General features: G+C 44.9%; 1 long non-coding RNA gene across 1 annotated transcript in view; it reads left to right on the top strand.

Moving 5' to 3' along the window:
* The window catches only part of LOC116976088, a 53167-nt gene extending 27056 nt beyond the window's left edge, over nt 1-26111 (top strand). Inside the window, exon 3 of the long non-coding RNA XR_004412872.1 lies at nt 25925-26111. This is a non-coding gene — a long non-coding RNA (uncharacterized LOC116976088). The remainder of the gene's footprint in view (nt 1-25924) is intronic.
* Nucleotides 26112-26335: the final 224 nt, after the last annotated feature.

Here is a 26335-nt window from a genome sequence, read left to right as displayed (position 1 = left end):
GTATGTGTCTCAAGCGCTCGGCCTCGCTCAGCCTGGTGCGGCCGATCTGCATTGGCTCCTCATTCCGGACGCAAACGGTCAGATTCAAGTGCCTGCAGAAACAATTGATGACCCTGCTGTCCTACTTGCAAAGTTTAGACAGTTGTGTGACCTCCCCTCGAACTCTATTATTGAACGTAACAAGTCGGCGAGCCAGTAGAGTGCTTGATCAGAGACTTATAACATATAACAATTACAGCACGGAAACAGGCCATCTCGGCCCTACAAGTCCGTGCCGAACAACTTTTTACCCTTAATCCCACCTGCCTGCACTCATACCATAACCCTCCATTCCCTTCTCATCCATATGCCTATCCAATTTATTTTTAAATGATACCAACGAACCTGCCTCCACCACTTCCACTGGAAGCTCATTCCACACCGCTACCACTCTCTGAGTAAAGAAGTTCCCCCCCATGTTACCCCTAAACTTCTGTCCCTTAATTCTGAAGTCATGTCCTCTTGTTTAAATCTTCCCTATTCTCAAAGGGAAAAGCTGGCCCACATCAACTCTGTCTATCCCTCTCATCATTTTAAAGACCTCTATCAAGTCCCCCCTTAACCTTCTGCGCTCCAGAGAATAAAGACCTCACTTATTCAACCTTTCTCTGTAACTTAGTTGTTGAAACCCAGGCAACATTCTAGTAAATCTCCTCTGTACTCTCTCTATTTTGTTGGCATCCTTCCTATAATTGGGCGACCAAAATTGTACACCATACTCCAGATTTGGTCTCACCAATGCCTTGTACAATTTTAACATTACATCCCAGCTTCTATACTCAATGCTCTGATTTATAAAGGCTAGCATATCAAAAGCTTTCTTTACCACCCTATCTATATGAGATTCCACCTTCAAGGAACTTTGCACGGTTATTCCCAGATCCCTCTGTGCAACTGTATTCTTCAATTCCCTACCATTTACCATGTACGTCCTATTTTGATTTGTCCTGCCAAGGTGTAGCACCTCACATTTATCAGCATTAAACTCCATCTGCCATCTTTCAGCCCATTCTTCCAAATGGCCTAAATCACTCTGTAGACTTTGGAAATCCTCTTCATTATCCACAACACCCCCTATCTTGGTATCATCTGCATACTTACTAATCCAATTTACCACCTTCATCCAGATCATTGATGTACATGACAAACAACAAAGGACCCAACACCGATCCTTGAGACACCCCACTAGTCACCTGCCTCCAACCCGACAAACAACCATCCACCATTACCCTCTGGCTTCTCCCATTCAGCCACTGTTGAATCCATCTTGCTACTCCTGCATTTATACCCAACAGTTGAACCTTCTTAACCAACCTCCCATGAGGAACCTTGTCAAAGGCCTTACTAAAGTCCATATAGACAACATCCACTGCTTTACCCTCGTCAATTTCCCTAGTAACCTCTTCAAAAAATTAAAGAAGATTAGTCAAACATGACCTTCCAGGCACAAATCCATGCTGACTGTTCCTAATCAGACCCTGTTTATCCAGATGCTTATATATATTATCTCTAAGTATCTTTTCCATTAATTTGCCCACCACTGAAGTCAAACTAACAGGCCTATAATTGCTAGGTTTACTCTTAGAACCCTTTTTAAACAATGGAACAACATGCGCAGTACGCCAATCCTCGGGGACTATTCCCGTTTCTAATGACATTTGAAATATTTCAGTCATAGCCCCGGCTATTTCTACATTAACTTCCCTCAATGTCCTAGGGAATATCCTGTCAGGACTAGGAGACTTATCCACTTTTATATTTTTCAAAAGTGTCAGTACTTCTTTTACTTTGAAACTCATAGTATCCATAGCTACTCTACTAGTTTCCCTTACCTCACATAATTCAATATTCTTCTCCTTGGTGAATACCGAAGAAAATAAATTGTTCAATATCTCCCCCATCTCTTTTGGCTCTGCAGATAGCTGTCCACTTGAAACACATGGCTGCGCGCTGTCATTTTTGAGATTTATGCCATGAACTGTTCTGCGACAAAATCGTTGGAGGTATGCTCAGTGACAAGGTGAGAGACGAATTACTTCGTAACACTGAACTGACTCTTAATCAAGCCGAATAAGCCTGTCAGATTGCTGAGATAACAGTTTCTCACACTAAGTCAGTGATCTCTAGCCAGTGCTCCCAGTATAGTGTCAACCTTAAAGACACCTCCTGTCGTAACAGGCGTCCGCAGCCCTCCCCAGCCTGCCAGCAGAGAAGGTCAGCTGCTCGATGTCCTAATTGTAACTATTCTCATGCTCCGGGTCGGTTCTGCATTACTTATGGTAAAATTTGCAATTTCTGCAAGAAATTCAACCACTTTGCAAAATGTTGCCGTTCCCGTGCGACTCAATCCGTATCAAGGCCGAGTTTGCACCTGTTACAACATGAGTTTGCTGATAACGAAAGCCGAGAGCTTGAGGTGCCATCCTCCTCTCAGCTCTCTGAAAGTGAAGATAACAGTTCAGCCATCCACTCTCCTCCCTTCCTCTAATGAGCAACTTGACCCTGAGGTAACCATGTTTGTGAATAACAAGCCTGTGAATGCAAAGATTGACGTGAAATGCAATGTCATCTCGTTATCTAAGATTAAGAAAATACGTAATACTGAACATGTTGAAAAGGCCTCGGCCACGCTTTGGGCCTATGGGGGTGATGTTCTACACACGCTTGGACAAACTGATTTAAACTGCATCATAGACTCGCAGTATCATACCCTAAAGTTTTATATCATCAAGGGGGATTCTGAAACTCTGCTTGGTATCAATGCATGCCAAGATTTAGGCCTAGTCTACTTTGGCCGTGCAGTCCATCAACTCTTTCTCGATGAGGGCTCCACTCAGCAAATACTCTCTCAATATAGAGTACTATTTAACGGTGAGCTTGGCTAGCTGCCCCTCAAGTACAACTTCACCGTTGATCACAAAATCACTCCTGTGGTTCAAGCACCACATCATGTTCTGCATGCCATGCGTGACAGAGTACACAATGAGCTCAAGCGGGTGGTCTCCCTGGGTGTCATTGCTGAAGTCACTGACCCATCTGACTGGATTTCCACCATGGTAGTTGCATCGAAGAAGAACAAGGAGGAAATCCGTATCTGCATAAAGCCCAGGGATGTCAACACAGCTATCAAATGCCCGCACTACCCTATGCGAACAGTAGAGGAAGTTGCTGCTCAAATAGGCAACGCATCTGTGTTCTCCGTTCTGGATGCCAAAAGTTCATTTTGGTAGATTCCGCTGGACCTAGACTCGTCCAACCTTACTACGTTCGACATCCCCTTCAGCTGTTACAAATTCCTGAGAATGCCCTTTGGCATCAACTCTGGCAGCGAGGTTTTCCAGCGCACGATGGAACAACTACGGGCGTGATTTGGCTGAGCATGATGCTAATCTGAAGAAAGTGCTGGACCGTGCCAAAGACATTCAGCTCAAACTCAATTCCCTGAAGTGCAAGTTTCGGGTTCCGGAAGTTACCTACATCGGACATGTTTTCACCAGTAATGGTCTCAGACCAGACCCATCGAAGATTGCTGCTATCACCAAAATGCCGGCTCCTACTGACGTTACGACTCGACAAAGGTTCCTTGGAATGGTCAACTACCTGGGGAAATTCATTCCCAACCTCAGCGATATATTTGCCCCCCTGCGGGAACTGACACAAAGACACTGCATGGACCTGGTATCCGCAGCACCAAAGAGCTTTTGATATCCTTAAGTTGCAGCTGGCCAGCACACCTACCCTCGCCTATTTCGCTTTGGAGTTGCCCGTAACGCTCACATGTGATGCGTTCCAGTACGGACTTGGTGTTGCTTGTCTGCAGACCACTGCTGATGGCGACTGCAAGCCTGTTTCATATGCCTCTTGCATACTAACTGATACTGAACAACGTTACGGCCAGATTGAAAAGGAATTGCTTGCAGTGGTTTTCGCCCGCACGAAATTCAAATACTTTATTTTTGGGAAGTCTGTGAATATAGAACAGACCACCAGCGCTGGTTACCATCTTGAATAAACCCATTCACGCTGCTCCGGCGCGCCTGCAACAGCTGATGAGCAGCTGCAGCGTTTTGATTTTAACATTGTCTATAAAATAGGCAAGGACATGCACATAGCTGACATACTATCAAGTGCCCCAAAACCAGTGAACAACAACTCTCTGAACAGGACCAGTTCTCAGTACTGAAGGTATCGTATGTTCCTACTGATTGCCTAAGCAGCCTGGCAAAGCACACAACTGCTGACGAGACTTTGCAATTGTTGTCCGCTGTTATCCGGCGTGGCTGGCCGGATAAACAACAAAGCACCTCGCTCGCGATCCGCCCATACTTCCTGGTTCGCGACGAACTGGTGTTACAGGACGGGATTATAGTCAAGGGCCACAAGGCAGTTGGCCCAGTTGTCCTCCGGGACAAGTACTTCAACGCCGTCCACAGGGTTCACCCCGGTGAGGAGGCCACCTTACAACGGGAACAGAGCATGTTTTACTGACCTGGTATGACCAAGTACATACGTGACAGAACTGAAGTCTGCGCCATCTGCAAAAGCCTGACGCCACACCAGCAGAAGCAGCCCTTACTGCTGCACCCGGTTCCTCCTCTACCATGGTCCACGGTAGCCACCGACATATTCAAATGGCATGGGAAACACTATCTGGTTCTTGTCGACTCTTATTCAGGCTGGTTTGACATCGATCTACAAACCATTAAATCTGAAGCAGTTATCCAGAAATTGCAACGCCATTTCTCCGTGCATGGCTCCCGTGCACGCCTTCTATCCGACAACGGAAGTCAGCTCACCAGCCAGTTTTTCAAAAATTTTGCACAACAATGGGACTTTCGACATATCACCAGCAGCCCTGAGTGTCCACAGTCTAAAGCGCAAAACAACTAATTCCATATCCTAACCTTGCGTCTGACGTCTACCTGGAACTGCTCAATTTATGGAATATTGCCAGGGATCCCATACTGGGTTCCCCAGCCTAACGACTGATGTCTTGTCAAACCCGTGCTGCCCTGCCTGTACCCCAGCAGCTTCTACAGCCACAGGTCCGTTCTCCCCCCCGCAGTGCAGAAACAACTACAATTCATGGGGTTCATGGCCCCGACCACAGATGACCAAAGGAGGAGAACTGACTAAACGTTATTGCCTTCCACCACAGTGAAGAATGTTGATTCCATTATGGTGGATGTTCCTGTTATATTCAATTGTGTATTGTGCTCTTTTTGATTGTATGGCTGCATGATGAATCAAATTCCACTGTACCTCAATTGGTGTATGTGGCAATAAATGTGAAACATAGAAACATAGAAAATAGGTGCAGGAGTAGGCCATTCGGCCCTTCGAGCCTGCACCGCCATTCAATATGAACATGGCTGATCATCCAACTCAGTATCCTGTACCTGTCTTCTCTCCATACCCCCTGATCCCATTAGCCACAACGGCCACATCTAACTTGAACTTGAACTTGAACTTGACAGTAAACCTGGTTTCACCATGCTTGATATATTCTCTTTGTTTTATATTTCCAACGACCATCTTCTCTGCAATTTAAAACAAACTTGCTTTCTTTCTTTTCCAGTTCTGATGGAGTGTGTATGACCTGAACTGTTAACTCTGTTTTCAACCTACTGAGTGTTTTCTGCATTTCTGTCTAAATCTTTTTTTCATATTTTGATTTCTCTTGCCAGAGATCAGCAGGGCAGGCCATGCCACTTTGATGAAAGTGAAGATTTTCCCATAGTACGAGGTGCCATTGAATCCACAAATGCAATTTTCCAGTATAGGTAATGGCAACACTATGACAACCAAATCTGTGGGTCCTTGTTCATCAGTCAATGACAGTAAGCATGCAGGTGAGACCACACCTGGAGTATTGTGTGCAGTTATGGTCTCCAAATTTGAGGAAGGACATTCTTGCTGTTGAGGGAGTCCCGCCATCCCAAGGTTAATTCCAGGGATGGTGGGTCTGTCATATGCTGAGAGAATGGAGCGGCTGGGCTTGTATACTTTTTAGAAGGGTGAGAGGGGATTTTATTGGAAGATATAACGTTATTAAGGGTTTGGACACGCTAGAGGCAGGAAACATGTTCCTGATGTTGGGGGAGTCCAGAACCAGGGGCCAAAGTTTAAGAATAAGGCACAAGCCATTAAGAACGGAGATGAGGAAACACTTTTTCACACAGAGTTGCCAGTCTGTGGAATTCAGAGGGGGTGGAGGCTGGTTCTCCAGATATTTTCAAGAGAGAGCTAGATAGGGCTCTTTAAGACAGCGGAGTCAGGGGATATGGGGAGATGGCAGGAACGGGGTACTGATTGAGGATGATCAGCCATGATCACATTGAATGGCGGTGCTGGCTCAAAGGGCCGAATGGCCTACTCCTGCAACTATTGTTTGTTGTCTATTCTTCAGTCTGCCATTCAAAATAATTCAAAAGCATAATGTCTTTTTTATAATTGAACTAGATCCATTGTGTTTTGTTTTAGTTGCCATTTGTAATGGGAGATTTGATCTTTCCTATATCAATGGGACATAACATTTATCCTAAGTCTATGATAAGAGGGAATCGTTATTTATCAGTTTCAAGCACCATCTGGTGGTTGCTAAGAGAACATGTGAGCAAATTTGAGAGGGAATTTACTGGTCAGATCCATGCAGGTAGGTACCAGAAGGTGGTGGAGTTGAGAAATCATGGCATTCATGGTGGGGAGGTAATACATGGTGGGTGAGAATTAAAAAAAATATTTCCATCAAGACTGTTTCTGATAGATTTTTTCGCTCAGTACATCTGTAATAATTAGGAAACATCTATATATGGTATCATTTTCAGAAAATATGAGCTGCTAACCAACAGAAAATATAGATATTAACATGAGTTCCATCTCAATATCTCTCAAACTTTAAGTTGTTTACTATTGATAATATTTGCTCTATATTTCTATACGCATATGTGTTCACAGATTAAAACAACTTTAATTTATATGAGACCTCTAATGGAATATAATAGTTCAAGTTACTTAACAGATGTATTACCATAATAGGAACTATAAAAAAACAAAAACCTTAGCCAAAAAAGTGTAATTTAAGGAGAATATTACAGTACAGGTAATCCTGAGGTAATAGCAGATTTCCCTTCCTGCAAACTGTAACGGTTCAAATGTACAGATCATTTTAAAGTTCTATCTTAATTTTTTTCAGTCCTTACAACAGGTCAGACAAAATATTATATCTGTTTCTCTCACCATAAATGCTGCCTAACTTGGTTTTACTTTAGGAAGTTTATAATGCTGGAAATAAATAATATCTCTCTCTACTATTACTAAAACTCTCATCATGACCACTTCCGGTCTGCGTTGTAATTAAATTTGCGCAAAAACGCTACCCTATATCGCTAGGATTTTTTTGCCACTTTACTCGCCGTTCTCCTCTACTCCAAGACACCAAATTTTGTTCCAATAGGTGAAATATGAGAAATGTTATGAAGGTTTAAAAAATCATGAGATCAGCAGATTGGTCTTCTCGCCTGTCATTCACAATGAAGGTAACGCCCCTTCCAGCACCCGCTGGAGAATAAATCCCTGGAGGCGGAGCTGAGTAAACAAGCCGTCTAATTGACTCCGCAAGAATTGAGTTGGGAAAGCTGATGTGTGGAGTCGGGACAGCTGCTGTGTGGAGTCGGGACAGCTGCTGTGTGGAGTCGGGAAAGCCGCTGTGTTGGAGTCACGAGATGCTGTGTGGTGCCACGGCCGATGGCTGCGGAGTCCCTCCCCCCCACAACCCCCCTCCCCACCCACACCCTCCTTCCACCTCCCCCCATCCCCCCTTCCCCCCTCCCCTGCTCCCCATACACCCCCACCACCCACTCCCCCCCACACCACCCCCTCCCCCCACACCACCCCTCCCCGCCACACCACCCCTCCCCGCCACACCACCCCCTCCCCCCCACAGTACCGCCTCCCCCAACACCACTGCCTCCCGCACACCGCCCCTTCCCCCCATTACCTCCCCCAACACCACCCCCTCCACCCCTCCCCTCCACACCACCCCCTCCCCCCACACTACCCACACCCCACATCCCCCCTCTCACCCCCCCCCCCCTCCATCACACACCCCCTCCCCCGCACCCCTCCCTCCCTCCCCCGCACCCCTCCCTCCTCTTCCATTGTTAGAATGAGGCCAAATGCAAATTGGAGGAACAGCATCTCATATTTTGCTTGGGCAGCTTACAACCCAGTGGTATGATGTTGATTTCTCTAACTTCAAGTAACCCCTGTCTTCCCCCTCTCTCCATCCCTCCCCCACCCAAGCCATACCAGCTTCAAAGTCGGCTTGATGAGTCTCATTGTCTGTACTGGTTCTCACCTAACAAACTGCTAACAATAGCCTGTTTCCTTTATCATCGTAGCCTTTTTGCATATCTTTCATTCATTTGTTCTATATCTATCTACATCACCGTCTATATCTCTAATTTCCCTTTGCCCTGATTCTCAGTCTGAAGAAGGGTCTTGACCTGAAACGTCACCTATTCCTTTTCATGTTCACAAGTTATAGGAGTAGAATTAGGCCATTCGGCCCATCAAGTCTACGCCGCCATTCAATCATGGCTGATCTCTGCCTCGTAATCCCATTTTCCTGCCTTCTCCCCATAACCCTTGACACCCGTACTAATCAATAATTTGTCTGTCTCTGCCTTAAAAATATCCACTGACTTGGCCTTCACAGCCCTGTGAGTTCCACATATTAACTACCCTCTGACTCGGGCACGTGCCGTGAGTAATTACTCAGGGTAGGTAGTCAGTCGGCTTTTAAAAAATCTTGAAAACCGTGCATGCGCAGATTGTTCTCCTCTCCGTAATCTGTCAGTCGACTTTTAAAAAATCTTAAAAACCATGCATGCGCGGATTGTTCTCCTCTCCAGTAGGCAGTCGACTTTTATAAAGTAATTTGTCTTCAAAAGCCTTCTCTTAATAAAGTATTTAAAAACATATAGCTCAAAGAAATTTACTTACCACATTATTTGTATACAAACTCCATTCTTCTCTCTTTGTTTCTTAAGATACTCTTAAGATAATGACAATCTATGTTTGAAAAATCCACCAAGAAAACTGTGCTGCGCATGCGCAGTACACGGCGCAACACATGCATGCAGTCCATGGTGCAAAGGCAGAATTTCAGCTGCCTTTATAGACCATTGTCATTGAAGGCTTGAAGCAGCGTCAACGGCACGTGAATTGCACATACGTTCGCGTGTTACATGTACTGCGGATGAAAGGCACGGGAGAATTACGCCTACCTAAGAGATTGATCTATTTACTATTTATATTTAATAATTACCATTTTATAATTTTAGTCAGGGTGGGCACTGCCTACCTTGCCTACCCTGACGGCACGTGCCTGATCTGACTAAAGAAGTTCCTTCTCACCTCTTTTCTAAAAGAACGCCCTTTAACTCTGAGGCTATGACCACTGGTCCTAGACTCTCCCACCAGTGGAAACTTCTTTTCCGCATCCACTCTATGCCTTTCATTATTCTGTAATTGTCAATGAGGTCCCACTTAACCTTCTAAACTCCAGTGAGTGGATGCACAATGCTGTCAAACGTTCATCATATGCTAACCCACTAATTCCTGGAATCATTCTTGTAAATCTCCTCTGGATCCTCTCCAGAGCCAGCACATTATTCCCCAGATATGTGGTCCAAATTTGCTCATGGTCCTCCTCCAAATGTGGCCTGACCAGCGCCCTATAGAGCCTCAGCATTACATTTCTGTTTTTGTATTCCAGCCCTCTTGATATAAATGCTAGCATTGAATTTGCCTTCCTTACCACCGATTCAACGTTGAAATTAACTTTTTGGGAGTCCTGCACCAGCATTTCCAAGTCTTTTTGCACCTCTGATTTCTAGATTCTCTCTCCATTTAGAAAATAATGTACTCCTTTATTCTTATTACCAAAATGCATGACTCTGCACTTTTGTCAGAACTGAACGAGGAGGAGGACACAAATGCAGGCTCAGACACAGGGGCAGATCAGTCTTCGGCATTTAATCGGTCCAAGTCAGTACACAGGTAGGCAAAACAGAGGCAACAGTACCATATAGGAGCAGGCAAGAACCAGTGGTCGAAAATACAGGCAAAGGTCGAGATCACAAGGTCACAAGATTTCGAGAGCTGGAACGAGGTGATACCAAGTAGCATACACAACGAACTGGCAATGGGAACTAAAACACAAAAGGCTTAAATACAGACTAGCAGGGGATAACGAGACACAGGTGAAACACATCAGGGCGTGGCCAACAGACTAGCAGGGGATAATGAGACACAGGTGAAACGCATCAGGGCGTGGCCAACAATCACATGAGGGTAAACGACCTGACAGGAAATGGGACCTGAAACAAGAGGAGATGTGAGACACCAAAATAAAACAAGAATGCAAACTCTAATACTAAAAACCAATAAGAAACAGAAACTAGATCAAACGCGAGACCTGACAGTACCCCCCCCTCCACGGCCGGCTCCTGACGGCCCAGGATCTTCAGGATGTTGGCGCCGATAGTCCCTGATAAGTTCCGGGTCGCATATGTTGCGAGCTGGCACCCAAGACCGCTCCTCAGGTCCATACCCCTCCCAATCCACAAGATACTGACAACCACGACCACGCCGGCGCATCCCCAGCAACCGGCTGACCGTAAACACTGGACCCCCATCAAGGAACCGGGGGGGCGGAGGGGGTATGGAGGCAGGGACCAGAGGACTCTCCTTAAATGGCTTCAGACGGGAGACATGGAAAGTAGGGTGGACCCTCATGGCACGGGGGAGTTTGAGACGAACCGCCACAGGATTGATGACCTTCGATATGGGGAAAGGACCAACAAAACGAGGAGCCAGCTTCCGGGATTCCACCCTCAGCGGTAAGTCTCGAGTGGAGAGCCACACCCTTTGACCAGGCGAGTATACTGGAGCCGGCGTTCTTCCACGGTCAGCCATCCTCTTGTAACGCGCAGAACTGCGCAACAGCATCTGACGAGCCCCATTCCAAACCTTGCGACAGCGACGGACGAGAGCCTGAGCGGAGGGCACACTGGACTCCTTCTCCACAGCAGGGAACAATGGCGGTTGATAACCATAGGCACACTGGAATGGAGAGAGACCAGAGGATGAGCAAGGAAGTGTGTTGTGTGCATACTCCACCCAAATAAGGTGTTTGCTCCAAGTTGAAGGGTTCTGTGCCACCAAGCACCGCAGTCCTGTCTCCAATTCCTGGTTAAGGCGTTCAGTCTGTCCATTGGATTCCGGGTGATAACCAGATGTAAGGCTGACCGTGGCCTCCAACAGAGAACAAAACTCCTTCCAAAACCTGGACACGAACTGAGGCCCCCGGTCAGACACAATGTCTCTGGGAAATCCATGAATGCGAAAAACATGAGACAGCATGACCTCTGCCGTCTTCTTGGCGGAGGGAAGCTTGTGCAACGCAATGAAATGGACCATTTTAGAAAATCTGTCCACTACAGTCATGACTGAGGTGTTACCTTCAGAAGAGGGCAAGCCCGTGACAAAGTCCATGGAGATGTCTGACCAGGGGCGTGAGGGGACAGGCAGCGGATTCAGGAGGCCAAAGGCGGCCCGATGGGAGGTCTTGTTCTGAGCACAAATACTGCAGGCGGCGACGTACTCCTTAATCCCCCTCTCCATGGAAGGCCACCAAAACCGCTGTTTGGCCACAAACAGGGTTCGGCGGACACCAGGATGACAGGAGATCCGAGACGTATGAGCCCAGTGAATCACCTGTGAACGAAGAGACTCGGGAACAAACAGACGATTAGAAGGACACCCTAGCGGAGACTGAACACCAGCAGTTGCCTCGGAAACTCTCTTCTCAATCTCCCAAGTAACCGCCCCAACAAAACAGGAAGCAGGCAGAATGGGAGTTGAAACCTTAGGGGATGGGTCAGGATCAAACTGTCTGGAGAGAGCATCAGGTTTGCCATTCTTGGCACCAGGGCGGTAAGACAGTACAAAATCAAATCGATTAAAGAAGAGAGCCCACCTTGCTTGGCGCGAGTTGAGGCGTTTGGCTGACTTGATGTATTCCAGGTTTTTGTGGTCTGTCCAAACTAGAAACGGCTGCTTGGTACCCTCCAACCAATGTCTCCATTCCTCCAAGGCTGTTTTAACCGCTAACAGTTCACGGTTACCCACATCGTAATTTCTCTCAGCAGGAGAAAGCTTCTTTGAGAGGAAAGCGCATGGATGTAATCGACCATCTGTGGGGGATTTCTGTGAGAGTACGGCCCCGATGCCCACACCCGAGGCGTCCACCTCAACCACAAACTGGAGTGACGGGTCAGGGTGAACCAGGATGGGGGCTGAAGAGAAGCTCCTCTTGAGTCTCCTAAATGCAGTTTCTGCTTGAGAGGACCAAGAGAAAGGCACGTGGGGTGAGGTAAGAGCATGGAGTGGTGCAGCAGTGACACTAAAGTTCCGGATAAACTTCCTATAAAAATTAGCAAACCCAAGGAACCCCTGAAGTCGCTTACGACTGGAGGGTGTAGGCCAGGTGGCCACAGCACTGACCTTGCTCGGGTCCATCTGTATACCAGCAGGTGATACAACATAACCAAGGAATTGAACAGTGTTAACATGAAATTCACATTTCTCAGCTTTCACAAACAGATCATTCAGGAGCAAACGTTCTAGCACCTGGTGTACATGCTGCACATGGGAAGTCTCGTCTGGAGAAAAAATCAAAATGTCATCAAGGTACACAAACACAAATCGGTTCAGCATGTCCCGTAATACATCATTAACCATGCCTTGAAAAACTGCTGGAGCATTAGTAAGACCAAACGGCATGACCAGATATTCATAATGACCACTGGGTGTGTTAAACGCAGTTTTCCATTCATCCCCGTCCCTTATCCTCACCAGATGATACGCATTTCTAAGATCTAACTTAGTGAATACTGCAGCGTCTTTTAACAGTTCAAATGCAGAGGAGATAAGAGGAAGAGGGTATCTGTTCTTAACAGTAATGTTATTGAGTCCTCTGTAGTCAATGCAGGGCCGAAGTGTTCCATCCTTCTTATCCACAAAGAAGAATCCAGCTCCTGCAGGTGAAGAAGAAGGTCTGATGATCCCAGCAGCAAGGGCATCGTCAATGTACTTTTCCATGGCGAGCCGCTCAGGTGAAGACAAGGAGTAGAGATGGCCCTTAGGAGGCGCTGTACCTGGCAGAAGGTCGATGCAGCAGTCGTACGGTCTATGCGGCGGAAGAGATGTGGCCTTGGCCTTGTTGAACACCTCCTTTAGGTCTAGATAATATGAGGGAACCTTGGTGAGATCTGGAAAATCCTCCTCCCTTGAACGGGGAGGCTGCCGGAGGGTGGTCCTGGAAGATCCCAGCAAACTGCTCCTTGACGGATCCTTCATAGACTCAGGAGAAGAATCATGCAGATAGATGAGTTTACAGTTATTCCCCCAAGAAATTACTTCCCCAGTACCTCAGTTCATGTGAGGATTATGGTAAGACAGCCAAGGGAGCCCCAAAACCAGAGGATGAAGAGGACAGTCGAGGAGATGAAAACTGATGGTCTCCAGGTGATTACCTGCCACGATGAGTTGAACAGGTTGAGTTCGGTGAATTACCCTGTACAGTAGGCGCCCATCCAGTGCACTAGCCTCCATAGGATCTTGAAGCTGTTCACGTTCCAGCTTCAATTCATCAGCCAAGCGAATGTCCATGAAGTTCTCATCTGCCCCAGAATCAACCAAAGCCTGCAGGGAGTGCCACTGGGAATGCACCAACAATTGTACCATCGACAATGGACGAGAGGAACGGCTCATAGGAGTGGTACAACTCACCAATGTCCTCTCTTTCATTGGTGAGCTTTGTCTTTTACTGAACAGCTATTCAACAAATGTCCCAGTTCACCACAGTAAAAACACCTCATTTCCCTTAGGCGGCGCTGCCGTTCCTCCGGACTGAGTTTGGCTCGTCCCACCTGCATGGGCTCCTCCGAAGATGCAGGTGGCGCTGTAGGCTGACTGGACCGGCCGAGAGGGAAGAAGTCCCGACTGGAAGGTGAAGGGCGACGCTGCCGCCACTGCTGGGAGGAGGACCGAACTGCAGCCGATCTCCTCTCTCGATCTCTTTCTCTGAGCCTAGCGTCAATTTGGATAGCCAGGGAAATCATAGACTCGACGTCGGAAGGCAGGGTTAGAGGAGCCAATTGATCTTTGATAGCTTCAGACAATCCATTGCGAAAAGCATCCAACAAAGCAGCCTCATTCCATCCACCCTTAGCAGCAACAGTTCGAAAGTCAATAGCAAAATCCATAACAGAGCGATTACCTTGTTTCATGGAGACCAGGTTCTGTGAAGCCTCTCGGCCAGGATTGGAGTGATCAAACGTGCGGGACAGAGCTTCCATGAACAGGACCGATGTCTGGCAAACAGGAGAATTCCGAGACCACTCCGCCGTGGCCCAAGCCTCAGCCCTGCCCGACAGGTGCGTGATGATAAAGGCTACCCTTGAGCGTTCTGATGAAAAGGAAGCCGCTTGAAGTTCGAAATGCAGTCCACACTGAATCAAAAAAGGTCTACATTTCTCCGATTCCCCCGAAAAGTGTTCCGGTCTTGCCAGGTGGACGAATGGAGATGCTGCAGCAGCCGCGGCCATCGGAGCTCCTGGAGACACAGACAAGGAAACAGACTCGGCAGGCACGGGAGCCACAGCAGGAAACAAATAATTCAGCCGAGTAACCAGGTCTTCAAACCGAGAACTTAAAGTGTTCACCTGTGAACCGATGTCTGCCTGGAACCCCTGCTGACGCTCGCCGAGATCCCGGAACCCGGCGACGATCGAGGAGAGTTGACCCTCGTAATGCGAGATGCGCTCCTCTTGCTTCTGGAGCGCTGCACGAAAAGGATCAGAGCCCGCTGAGTCCATTGTTGGCCAGTTCGTACTGTCAGAACTGAACGAGGAGGAGGACACAAATGCAGGCTCAGACACAGGGCAGATCAGTCTTCGGCGTTTAATCGGTCCAAGTCAGTACACAGGTAGGCAAAACAGAGGCAACAGTACCATATAGGAGCAGGCAAGAACCAGTGGTCGAAAATACAGGCAAAGGTCGAGATCACAAGGTCACAAGATTTCGAGAGCTGGAACGAGGTGATACCAAGTAGCATACACAACGAACTGGCAATGGGAACTTCTTTCTTCTTCTTCTATGTGGTGTTTTTTGGCGGTTGGCAAACAACTTTTTTGGTGCATTACCGCCACCAACTGGTATGGAGTGTGGATCAAACAACACCATTACATATACTAATAACCTATATCCTTCCGAACAAATTGGTTACCCTAAGAAAATGCAACAGGATTTGATAGCACTTATATGAACTTCCTTGCAAAATATCTACCAAATCAAATTGTATTCTTTCTTTTCTGAACTGCTCACTCATCCGTTCTCTCTCCTCCTCATACCTCTCACAATGTACAATGACATGCTCTATTGTCTCTTCTTGCCCACAGTATTCACATCTACCTGTATTATGCTTGCCTATTATAAAAAGTGTACTGTTCAGACCAGTGTGTCCAAATCTAATTCTTGAGATTACTGTCTCCTCTTTTCTGTTTTTTCCTGCACATCTCATTTCTCCCACTTTCCTCTGGACTCTGTAGAACCACCGTCCTTTCCGCTCTTCATCCCATTGCTTTTGCCATCTTTCCTTCAGTCTTTGCTTAATAATGTCTTTGATTTCAGTTTTACCTATGTTAATACTTAAATCAATTTTACTTCTTTTTGCTACCTCTTTTGCTACCTTATCTGCCATTTCGTTTCCTCTAATGCCAATGTGTGCTGGTACCCATAAAAATATGACTGTAAGCCCCATCATTTGAATTCTGAATAGTGTTTGTTGTATTTCAATCAAAATGTCTGGTCTACTGTCTGAATGGCTGTGCTGTAAACTCTTTATTGCTAAACCTGAATCTGAGCAAATAACTGTCCTTAAAGGCCTAGTATCCTCGACCCACTGTACCGCTAACAATATTGCAATCATTTCACCTGTGTATACTGAGACCTCATTATTGATCCTCTTCCCTACTTTGATGTGAAATTCTGGTACAATAAATGCTACTCCTACTTTATCTACTGAATCTTTTGATGCATCTGTATAAATTTGGACAAAACTGTAGTATCTGTCAATGTATTCCTGTATGATGACTGAATTATACCTATGTTGTTTATCCTTGTTTTCCTGTTCTAATGTTGTAAAGTCTACTGTTGCATCTGGAAGTATCCAAGGTGGAATTGAAGGTAATGGAACTGTTGGAACCACATTTAATTGTGCTATGCCGATTTGTACTGCTCTCTGGGTCACTGTCCATCCAAAACTTTTTGTTTCCCTTCTCTCCTTTTCCCAGCATGGTTTGACAGTAACTTGTGCTGGGTGTTCTTGACTGTGGCCCTGTAGGTTAATCCAGTAATTTAATGAAAGCTGTATCCTTCTCATCTCTAGAGGCATCTCCCCCATTTCAACCTGTAATGCTGCTGTTGGAGTTGTTTTTATTGCACCTGTACATATTCTCAATGCCTGATATTGAATGTTGTCTATTTTCTTAAGAGAAGTACTTGATGCGGACCCATACACCACACAACCATAATCTAACACAGATCTAATTAACCCATTGTATATAGCCTTCAAAGCTGTTCTATCTGCCCCCCAATCACATCCAACTAAACATCTCATTACATTAAGTATCTTCTTACATTTGTCCACTACTTTCTGAATATGAACCATCCATGTAATCCTCTCATCAAACCATAAACCTAAAAATTTATAGTATTTTACTCTCTCCAATTCCTGGTTATATAATTTTAGTTTAACCTCACTACCAATTTCCTTCCTAGTAAAAAACATTATCTTTGTCTTTTCCACAGAAAATTTGAATCCCCATTTATAAGACCACTCTTGTACCTTTATTATAGCCCTCTGTAGTTTCTGCACAATAAACTTCACATTTCTCCCCCTTTTCCAGATTGCCCCATCATCCGCAAACAGTGAAACTCCCATTTCATTTACAATTTCATCATACACATCATTTATCATTACTAAAAATAGTAAAGGACTTATTATGCTCCCTTGAGGTGTTCCATTTACAATATCTAATGTTCCTGAGTATTGATTTCCAACTCGTACTTGTATTGACCTCCCAAATAAAAAATCCTTAATCCATTTAAATATACGACCTTTAATCCCCAATTTACCTAGTTTCACTAATAACCCTTCTCCCCACATCATATCATATGCTTTCTCAATATCAAAAAATACAGCTACTACACTTTCTCTATTAATTTGTGCTCTCCTAATTTCATGTTCTAAACATATAGCTGGATCCATGGTGTTTCTCCCCTTCCTAAAACCACTCTGGTAATTGGATAAATATCCTTTATTTTCTACATAATATGTTAACCTTTCATTTACCATTTTTTCCATTACTTTACATATGTTGGATGTTAATGCAATAGGCCTATAATTCCCTGGGTTTGTCAGATCTTTACCTGGCTTTCCTATTGGGATCACTACTGCCTCCTTCCACCTTTGCGGTAATTTCCCACCCTCCCACACTTTATTATAAAATTCTAACAAAAAATCCTTGGATGTTTCACTGAGATGGTTTAACATGGTGTAACAAATCTGATCTTTACCTGGTGCTGACATCTTGGTTTTTCTAAGAGCTCGGTTGAATTCTGTCTTTGTGAATGGTTTGTTTAGAACATCGTTAGTGTCTTCCTCATGTCGTATTAACTGTCTATTCTCTGCTATGGTATTTTCTTTTCCTTTTCTTCCTTCTTCACTAACATTGTCTGAACTGTGAATTTTAGCAAAAGATTTTGCCAACATCTCTGCTTTCTCTTCGTCTTTCACTGCTGTAATTTCACCGTCAGTTAGGATTGGATATTTGTATTCTCTTTTAATTCCTTTCATTCTCCTTATCATTCCCCAAACTTGACCTACTTTTGTCTCCCTTCCCACTGAGTTACAAAATGTCCTCCAAAATTCCCTCTTTGCATTTTTTATTACTCTTCTTACACTTGCTTGCAACCTTTTGTATTCAATAAGATTCTGAAAATTATGATTTCTTTTCAAAATTTTAAAAGCTTTATTTCGACACTTAATTGCTTTGTCACATTCCTTAGTCCACCATGGTACACTCTTTTTGTTGTGCTTACCTCCTTTCCTCTTAATGGACTTTGTTGCTGCCTCTAAAATGGCTTCGCAAACAGAAATATTTAAATTATCCACATCTTCATAAATATCAATTTTTTCCATTTCTTGATCACTAATAGTCTTAAACTTCTCCCAATCAGCACCACTAAAAGACCACTTTTGTATTCTCTCTGTATTATACTCCTCTAAACTCACTCCTACTACTATTTCTATCGGGTAGTGGTCACTTCCTACCGTTGTTCTTCGAATTACTTCCCATGAACAAACACCCGCCAATGAGTCTGACACTAGTGTGAGGTCTATGGCTGATTCTGACCCTGTTCTGATGTTGATTCGTGTCCCACTTCCATCATTAAGACACACAAGGTTATTCTTCTCCATTAAATCCTCAATCACCATCCCATTTTCATCATTAGAATCATCCCACAACGTGCTATGAGCATTAAAATCACCACAACATATAACTTTCCCCCCTAAATACCCAGCAAGTTCATCCATCAACTCCAATGAAAGCCTTTTACACGGATTATAAAAATTAACAATTTTAACCTTACCTTCTCTTATCCAAATTTCCACCACTAAATATTCTAATTCTGTTCCTTTCACCAACAATCTATTCTGTATTCCTTGCTTTATAAATATTACACACCCCCCTCCACTTCCCTCCCCCCTATCTCTACGGATACTATCATAACCTTTGATGACAAAGTCTAATGAAGGCTTAAGCCAGCTTTCTTGAATACATATGACTTCTGGTTTCTTCTTTAACTCTTTAATGAATCCTTTAAACTCTTGTCCATTTGCTATTATGCTCCTTGCGTTCCATTGTAATATAATCAATTTGACCTATCACCAGAACCTTCCTCCCTTCCATCTCCTTCAAGCTTTTTATTGATACTCTCCCATGATACTTCTTTTAAACCCAAAAACTTCTCTGCTCCCTTAACAATGATTTTTATTTTTTCTGTTTTGTGTTTAACCTGATCAGTACAGTTGATTACATATGCAATGAAAACAATTAGCTTATCAGCTGTCAGTTCTGTGTGAGTTTTGACTGCTTGACTTTCCTCTGATCTCAAAAACGGATGATTCTCTCTCCCATTAATATCCACTCTTCCCCTTTGTCCTTGCACCTTCTTCACTGCCTCTGAGTAGCTTATGTTACTTACTGTTTTCACTTGCTGAATCTCCACAGCCCTCTTCCTGACTTCACATCCCCCATACGTTACCCTGTGCGGTCCTCCGCAATTGCAGCATTTATCCTGCATATTTTCTCTGCACTCTTCAAATCTATGCTCTCCTCCACACTTGGGACACCTCTGATTCCCCTTACACACCGCTGCTATATGTCCATACCTCTGGCATTTATAACATCGGAGCGGTGGAGGGATATAAGGCCTCACTGGAAAGATCATGCATCCGATTCTCACTTTTTCTGGTAGTTCAGTCTTCTGAAACTCCAGAAGCACAGACAAGCTCTCTACCCTCTTACCCTCCACTGTCCTTAACAATCTCTTAGCTACACTCACCTGGCCACCAAAAATACTCCGTTTGAGTTTCTCCAGGTCTTCATCTACCGGAATACCTGTTATTACTCCCCTTGTCACTCTACTCTCACCCAGAGTCTTTCTTTCACTAACCATCTTCTTGCAAACACTTTCAATCTTCAGAGCCTTATTTTTCTGCTCCTCCGTTTTACATATTATTAACAAGTTCCCGTCTCTCAAAATCTTAGCTGTTTCCACCTCTCCTACCTTCTTCTTTAGCTCCCTGGATAAAGCTATCGGACTTAAATTGACATGCTCATCTTCCTTTCTAAATTTCAGTATTATTTTAACCTCCTTCCTTTCAACCTTTTTCCGAACCGTTCTCCTATCCTCTTCTTCTGAACTGTTCCCTTCAAAGCTCCTTTTGCTGTTTTGGCCGAGCTCGTTTTGCCTGATTCCTCCTTCTCCTTGATTCCTCCCTACTCTCCGACTAGACACTGACGTCCAGTCACCAAAAGCCCTATCATCTTGATCTTCGTCATCCTCTAATCCTACTTGAGTTGCCATTTGATCCAGTCACAAACCAGTTTATGCCAACCGCCAACTCCTAGTCCCTCTCTCCCTTCCACACGGGAGCCCCGCGGCGGCGCTGAATGAATGACCGCCGACTCTGCCGACCTGGCAATGGGAACTAAAACACAAAAAGCTTAAATACAGACTAGCAGGGGATAACGAGACACAGGTGAAACACATCAGGGCGTGGCCAACAGACTAGCAGGGGATAATGAGACACAGGTGAAACACATCAGGGCGTGGCCAACAATCACATGAGGGTAAACGACCTGACAGGAAATGGGACCTGAAACAAGAGGAGATGTGAGACACCAAAATAAAACAAGAATGCAAACTCTAATACTAAAAACCAATAAGAAACAGAAACTAGATCAAACGCGAGACCTGACAACTTTGCTTTACTGAATTTCAACTGCCACTTCTCTGCTAAATCTCCTAACCTGTCCAAGTCCTTCTACAGAGTCCTTGCTTCCTCTACACTCCCTGCCCCTCCACCTATCTTATCATAATCTGCAAACTTCACCACAAAGCCTTCAATCCCCTCATCCAGATCATTAATATACAACGTGAATTGGCCCCAGCACAACCCTTGGGGAACTCCACTGGTCACTGGAAAGCAACCTGAAAAAGCAGCTTTTACCTTTGAACTCTTTGCCTTCTGCCATCCAGCCAACCCGCTATAGATGCATCCTTCCTTTAATACCATGGACTTTCATCTTCCCTCGCAGCCTGACGTGCGGCACCTTATCGAAGGCCACCTGAAAATCTAGGTAAACAACATCTACAGCCTCCCTTCTGTCTGTCCTGTTATTAACTTCCTCAAAGAACTTCTTCAAAGATTCGTCCGGCAAGATCTCCCCTTCACAAAACCATACTAACTGCGGCCTATTTTATCGTGAACTTCCAAGTACTGCATAACCTCATCCTGGGCTACACGATAGCTACCTCTCCAACGGCCTGTCTTCGTCTTTTCCTTCTTGGTGTTTTTAGTTTGTTGTACAAATTATGTTTTAGTTTATCTTTAGTTTTGTATTATGTGTGGGGGGTGGGGTGGGGGAAACTTTTCTAATCTCTTTCCTCGACGGAGATGCGACTTTTTCTGTGTCGTTTCACCGACCACACTGCAGCTTAACATCGTGGAGTTGGCAGCCTCTTGTTGGGATTTCTAGAGCTCCAAAGTCGCGGAGCCTGCGGACTTTAACATCTTGGAGCGGGTGATCCCTTTGCCAGGGGTCGGCCTTTAGTGCTCCAACCTGCAGGGGCTGCGGACTTTAACATCATGAAGCTCACTGTCCCTGGTTAGGGACTGACTTCGGGAACTCCAAGCCACAGGAGTTTCAACCGACCCGATGTGGGAGCTTAGACCGCCCCAACGTGGAAGCTCAATCGTCGGCTGCGGATGTTCCGACTCCCCGACCGTGGGAGGACAGGAGGAAAGAAGATAAGACTTTATTACCTTCCATCACAGTGGGGAATGTGGACTATCCCATGATTTAAGAAACAGTTAGACAAGTACATGGATAGGATAGGTTTGGAGGGATTTGGACCAAGCGCAGGCACATAGGACTAGTATAGCTGGGACATTGTTGTCCGGTGTGGGCGAGTTGGGCTGAAGGGCCTGTTTCCACACTATCACTCTATGACTACGATTTTTGTAATGAACGAGTGTAATGAACCGGATTTGATAAGGGAACTTGAGGTTAAGGAGCCATTAGGAGGTAGTGACCATAATATGATAAGTTTTAATCTACAATTTGAGAGGGAGAAGGGTAAATTGGATGTGTCAGTATTACAGTTGAACAAAGGGGACTATGGAGCCATGAGGGAGGAGTTGGCCAAAGTTGACTGGAAAGATACCCTAGCAGGGATGACAGTGGAACAACAATGGCAGGTATTTCTGGGAATAATACAGAAGGTGCAGGATCAGTTCATTCCAAAGAGGAAGAAAGATTCCAAGGGGAGTAAGGGGTGACCCTGGCTGACAAAGGTAGTATAAAAATAAAAGAGAAGAAGTACAACGTAGCAAAGATGAGCGGGAAGCCAGAGGATTGGGTAACGTTTATAGAGCAACAGAAGATAACTAAAAAGACAATGCGGGGAGAAAAGATGAGGTACGAAGGTAAACTAGCCAAGAATATAAAGGAGGATTGTTAAAGCTTCTTTAGGTATTTGAAGAGGAAAAAATTAGTTAAGACCAAAGTTGGACACTTGAAGACTGAAAAGGGTGAATTTGTTATGGGGAACAAGGAAATGGCAGATGAATTGAACAGGTACTTTGGATCCATCTTCACTAAGGAGGACACAAACAATCTTCCTGATGTACTAGTGGCCAGAGGATCTGGGGTGATGGAGGAACTGAAGGAAATCCACATTAGGCAGGAAATGGTGTTGGATAGACTGATGGGACTGAAGGCTGATAAATCCCCAGGGCCTGAGTATGCATCCCCGGGTACTTAAGGAAGTGGCTCTAGAAATTGTGGACGCATTGGTGATCAATTTCCAATAGATTCAGGATCAGTTCCTGTGGATTGGAGGGTAGCTAATGTGATCCCACTTCTTAAGAAAGGCGGGAGAGAGAAAACAGGGAATTATAGACCAGTTAACTTGACATCGATGGTGGGGAAGATGCTGGAGTCAATCATAAAAGATGAAATAGCGGCACATTTGGATAGCAGTAACTGGATTGGTCCGAGTCAGCATGGATTTATGAAGGAGAAATCATGCTTGACTAATCTTCTGGAATTTTTTGAGGATGTAACTAGGAAAATGGACAAGGGAGAGCCAGTAGATGTAGTGTATCTGAACTCAGAAAGCATTTGATAAGGTCCTACATATGAGATTAGTGGGAAAAATTAAGGCACATGGTATTGGGGGTAGAGTGCTGACATGGATAGAAAATTGATAGGCAGACAGGAAACAAAGAGTAGGGATCAACGGGTCCCTTTCAGAATGGCGGGCAGTGACTGGTAGGGTGCCGCAAGGCTCGGTGCTGGGACCGCAGCTATTTACAATATACATCAATGATTTGGATGAGGGATTCAAAGTAACATTAGCAAATTTGCAGATGACACAAAGCTAGGTGGCAGTGTGAACTGTGAGGATGATGCTATGAGAATGCAGGGTAACTTGGACAGGTTGGGTGAGTGGACAGATGCATGGCAGATGCTGTTTAATGTGGATAAATGTGAGGTTATCCACTTTGGTAGCAAATACAGGAAGGAAGATTATTATCTAAATGGTGTTAAGTTGGGAAAAGGAGAAGTACAACGGGATCTGGTGGGTCCTTGTTCATCAGTCAATGAAAGTAAACATGCAGGTGCAGCAGGCAGTGAAAAAAACGAATGACATGTTGGCCTTCATAACAAGAGGAGTTGAGTATAGGAGCAAAGAAGTCCTTCTGCAGTTGTACAGGGCCCTAGTGAGACCACACCTGGAGTATCGTTTGCCGTTTTGGTCTCCAAATTTGAGGAAGGACACTCTTGCTATTGAGGGAGTGCAGCGTAGATTCACAAGGTTAATTCCCGGGATGGCGGGACTGTCATATGCTGAGAGATTGGAGCAGTTAGGCTTATATGCTCTGGAAATTAGAAGGATGAGAGGGTATCTTATTGAAACATATAAGATTATTAAGGGTTTGGACACGCTAGAGGCAGGAAACATGTTCCCGATGTTGGGGGAGTCCAGAACCAGGGGCCACAGTTTAAAGGGCCTGTCCCACTTGGGCGACCTAATCCGCAAGTTCTGGCGAGTTTACCCTCGACTCATATTCGCTGCATGGTCGACAGAAGGTCATAGGAGGTCTTCGTAACTCTCCTTCATGCTCGAGAGTGGTCTCCGCGTAGTCGAGGCCTCAGCTAGGTCGCGGCGTTTTTTTCAATATGTTAAAAAATGCTCAAGAGTAAAAAAAGGTCGCCATGGAAAAAATCGATACATTTTTCACTCGTAGGTTTGGTCGTAGTAGGTTGTCGTAGGTTGTAGTAGGTCGGCATGTTAGTCGTAGGTAATCGAGGGTAGTCGAGGGTAGTCGTAGATAGTCTTCATCATAGTTGAAGGGAGGTCGAAGGAGATCGAAGGAGGTCGTCTTCACTCTCCACTATTCGGTGTCCAATTTTCCAGAAGTTGGTCGTAGCTAGTCGAAGCTGGTCTTCAACATAGTCGAAGGAGGTCGAAGGAGGTCTTCTCCATAGTCAAAGGAGGTCTTAAACATGTCATTGTTTCAAACTCTTCTTAACTTGCCAATTAGGTTGCCCAAGTGTGACAGCCCCTTAAGAATAAGGGGTAAGCCATTTAGAACGGAGATGAGGAAACACGTTTTCACACAGAGAGTTGTGAGTTTGTGGAATTCTCTGCCTCAGAGGGCGGTGGAGGCCGGTTCTCTGGATACTTTCAAGAGAGAGCTAGATAGGGCTCAAAGATAGCGTAGTCAGGGGATATGGGGAGAAGGCAGGAACAGGGTACTGATTGTTGATGATCACATTGATTGGCTCGAAGGGCCGAATAGCCTACTCCTGCGTCTATTGTCTAATGTCTATTGACTCTATGTGGTGCCTAAACACATTTTGTGTTCATTTGGTTAAGTTTTTTCACATAAATTTCAATTGTTACCAAACCAATGTTCTATAAAGGATCATCATGATTTCATGTTCTTATTCTTTGTGCTTTTGTGTAAAGGGTAAGATATGCTTTTTTAACTGCTTTCTCAATCCAGTCATTTAAAATTATATTTTTCACATGACCACAAATGTCTCTTCTTATATAGTAAACCCCTGTTTTAACAGAACTCTTTTTAATGGAGTTTGATTAAAGCAGACAGACCTACCACCAACCCCAGCTGCCAATGCCATCCCCAGCACGCACCACACTTCCAGGTTGGGCTGCCAACACCACCCCGGCTCACACAGCTTCCTCGGCCGTTTCCAGGCCTTGACTGCCGCCATCACCGCTGACCCAACATGCACTTTGGCTGACCATGGGCCGTGACCATGACACTGACGTTCCTTGCCTCTCCCCTGGCTGCAGCAGGCCAGGGCCATCAACTCACCTGGAATCCGAGAGTTTGAAGAAGTGTCCCGACCCAAAATATCACCTATTCATGTTCTCCAGAGATGCTGCCTGACCTGCTGAGTTACTCCAGCACTTTGTGTCTTTTTGGGTATTAACCAGCAACCACAGTGGTTTGTTTCTACTACTTATACAATGATAACTCCCTGTACAATGATAATTCCCTACTTGGTTGAAACGGACAATTGGCAATTACTGACACCATTTTCATGTGGTTGAGACGAGCCAAGGTGTTATTGAATTTGGAATTTGTTAATAATGCTAAGCTATATAGGTAGGAAATAGCTATTATTTCCTCAAAAATCCTGCAGATGGCACTTTACCAAAAAGAATCTTGAAGAAAAACAACATTACAATCATAGATACAATAGGAGCATTCCTAAAATTGACCAGTTATAATTTAGTTGAATATTGTTTTGCAAATTTAATGCAAAAAGAACAACATTTCTTATTTTTGAATCAAAATAAACTTTATTCTGAATAAAAACTGTATTCAATAAATCTTAACAAGAACCCTTGTATTCTTCTTCAGACTCTCTTTGCAAATCCACACTGCGAAGAGGTGGGCAAACGTCTCTTCTCTGCAGCAACCGTCCCGAGGGCAGCCTGTGCTGGTAGTAAGATTCCGGCGGTGCAGCAATGATCTGACGACTGAGAGGGTCCCTCTCACTGCCAGCCAAGAAAGGTCTTGGTGCTTGTTGGTGAGTTCTGGCGATTAGTTATTTCACCAGACAAGCTGTGCAGTTTGCTTGGGGAACCATACCACAGGATCGACCGAGTCCTTTTCCTGCAGTGCCTGCTGGACGTAACGTGCTGACCACTGCCTAATGGACGTGGTCAAAGGTGTTGGTCCAGAGATCAGGTCTTTGCTTTTAGTGGGATCAAGCAATATAGTAATTGGGTACCTGAAGATAGTATTTCAGAAATGCATTTTTGGGTAATA

The sequence above is a fragment of the Amblyraja radiata genome, chromosome 8 (assembly GCF_010909765.2).
Source record: "Amblyraja radiata isolate CabotCenter1 chromosome 8, sAmbRad1.1.pri, whole genome shotgun sequence".
In the NCBI taxonomy this organism is placed as follows: Eukaryota; Metazoa; Chordata; class Chondrichthyes; order Rajiformes; family Rajidae; genus Amblyraja; species Amblyraja radiata.
This window is presented reverse-complemented; position numbering and strand designations above follow the sequence as displayed.